The sequence below is a fragment of the Salvelinus sp. IW2-2015 genome, unplaced genomic scaffold (assembly GCF_002910315.2).
Source record: "Salvelinus sp. IW2-2015 unplaced genomic scaffold, ASM291031v2 Un_scaffold3457, whole genome shotgun sequence".
Classification (NCBI taxonomy): Eukaryota; Metazoa; Chordata; class Actinopteri; order Salmoniformes; family Salmonidae; genus Salvelinus; species Salvelinus sp. IW2-2015.
This window is the reverse complement of record NW_019944737.1, coordinates 60,163-62,995: the sequence shown is the minus strand read 5'-3', so window position 1 is coordinate 62,995 and position 2,833 is coordinate 60,163.

Below are 2,833 nucleotides of genomic sequence, written 5' to 3'. Positions count from 1 at the left end.
AAGGACATGATTAGGGTCTGTCCGGATTCACAGGGCAGTCAGCCGACTCAAGGACATGATAGAGGTCCTGTCCGGATACACGGGCAGTCAGCCGACTCAAGACATGATAGAGGTCCTGTCCGGATCACAGGGCAGTCGCCGACTCAAGGACATGATAGAGGTCCTGTCCGGATTCACAGGGCAGTCAGCCGACTCAAGGACATGATAGAGGTCCTGTCCGGTTCACAGGGCAGTCAGCCGACTCAAGGACATGATAGAGTCCTGTCCGGATTCACAGGGCAGTCAGCCGACTCAGGACATGATAGAGGTCCTGTCCGGATTCACAGGGCAGTCAGCCGACTCGAAGACATGATAGAGGTCCTGTCCGGATCACAGGGCAGTCAGCCGACTCGAGGACATGATAGAGGTCCTGTCCGGATTCACAGGGCAGTCAGCCGACTCAGGGACATGATAGAGGTCCTGTCCGGATTCACAGGGCAGTCAGCCGACTCGAGACATGATAGAGGTCCGTGTCCGGATTCACAGGGCAGTCAGCCGACTCAAGGACATGATGAGGTTCCTGTCCGGATTCACAGGGCAGTCAGCCGACTCGAGGACATGAGTAGAGGTCCTGTCCGGATTCACAGGGCAGTCAGCGGACTCGAGGACATGATAGAGGTCCTGTCCGGATTCACAGGGCAGTCAGCCGACTCGAGGACATGATAGAGGTCCTGTCCGGATTCACAGGGCAGTCAGCCGACTCGAGGACATGATAGAGGTCCTGTCCGGATTCACAGGGCAGTCAGCCGACTCGAGGACATGATAGAGGTCCTGTCCGGATTCACAGGCAGTCAGCCGACTCGAGGACATGATAGAGGTCCTGTCCGGATTCACAGGGCAGTCAGCCGACTCGAGGACATGATGAGGTCCTGTCCGGATTCCACAGGGCAGTCAGCCGACTCGAGGACATGATAGAGGTCCTGTCCGGATTCACAGGGCAGTCAGCGATCGAGGACATGATAGAGGTCCTGTCCGGATTCACAGGGCAGTCAGCCGACTCGAGGACATGATAGAGGTCCTGTCCGGATTCACAGGGCAGTCAGCCGACTCGAGGACATGTAGAGGTCCTGTCCGGATTCACAGGGCAGTCAGCCGACTCGAGGACATGATAGAGGTCCTGTCCGGATTCACAGGGCAGTCAGCCGACTCGAGGACATGATAGAGGTCCTGTCCGGATCCACAGGGCAGTAGCCGACTCGAGGACATGATAGAGGTCCTGTCCGGATTCACAGGGCAGTCAGCCGACTCGAGGACATGATAGAGGTCCTGTCCGGATTCACAGGGCAGTCGCCGACTCGAGGGCATGATAGAGGTCCTGTCCGGTTCACAGGGCAGTCGCCGACTCGAGGACATGATAGAGGTCCTGTCCGGATTCACGGGGCAGTCAGCGACTCGAGGACATGATAGCCGACTCGAGGACATGATAGAGGTCCTGTCCGGATTCACAGGCAGTCAGCCGCTCGAGGACGATGATAGAGTCCTGTCCGGATTCACAGGGCAGTCAGCCGACTCAAGACATGATAGAGGTCCTGTCCGGATTCACGAGGGCAGTCACCGACTCAAGGACATGATAGAGGCTCTGTCCGGATTCACAGGGCAGTCAGCCGACTCAAGACATGATAGAGGTCCTGTCCGGATCACAGGGCAGTCAGCGACTCAAGGACATGATAGAGGTCCTGTCCGGATTCACAGGGCAGTCAGCCGACTCAAGGACATGATGAGGTCGTCGGATTCACAGGGCAGTCAGCCGACTCAGGACATGATAGAGGCCTGTCCGGATTCACAGGGAGTCAGCCGACTCGGGACATGTAGAGGTCCTGTCCGGATTCACAGGGCAGTCAGCCGACTCGAGGACATGATAGAGGTCCTGTCCGGATTCACAGGGCAGTCAGCGACTCAAGGACATGATAGAGTCCTGTCCGGATTCACAGGGCAGTCAGCCGACTCGAGGACATGATAGAGGTCCTGTCCGGATTCACAGGGCAGTCAGCCGACTCAGGACATGATAGAGGTCCTGTCCGGATTCACAGGGCAGTCGCCGACTCAAGGACCTGATAGGGTCCTGTCCGGATTCACAGGGAGTCAGCCGACTCAAGGACATGATAGAGGTCCTGTCCGGATTCACAGGCAGTCAGCCGACTCGAGGACATGATAGAGGTCCTGTCCGGTTCACAGGGCAGTCAGCCGACTCGAGGACATGATAGAGTCCTGTCCGGATTCACAGGGGCAGTCAGCCGACTCGAGGACATGATAGAGGTCCTGTCCGGATTCACAGGGCAGTCAGCCGACTCAAGGACATGAAGAGGTCCTGTCCGGATTCACAGGGCAGTCAGCCGACTCGAGGACATGATAGAGGTCCTGTCCGGATTCACAGGGCAGTCAGCCGACTCAAGGACATGATAGAGGTCCTGTCCGGATTCACAGGGCAGTCAGCCGACTCAAGGACATGATAGAGGTCCTGTCCGGATTCACAGGGCAGTCAGCCGACTCAAGGACATGATAGAGTCCTGTCCGGATTCACAGGGCAGTCAGCCGACTCGAGGACATGATAGAGGTCCTGTCCGGATTCACAGGGCAGTCCGCGACTCGAGGACATGATAGAGGTCCTGTCCGGATTCACAGGGCAGTCAGCCGACTCAGGACATGATAGAGGTCCTGTCCGGATTCACAGGGCAGTCAGCCGACTCGAGGACATGATAGAGGTCCTGTCCGGATTCCCACCGGATTTTCAGAAGGCAAAGTCACTGCAAAGACCTTTGCCGACCAAATGGGGAGCTCAGAACGCATTTGAAGA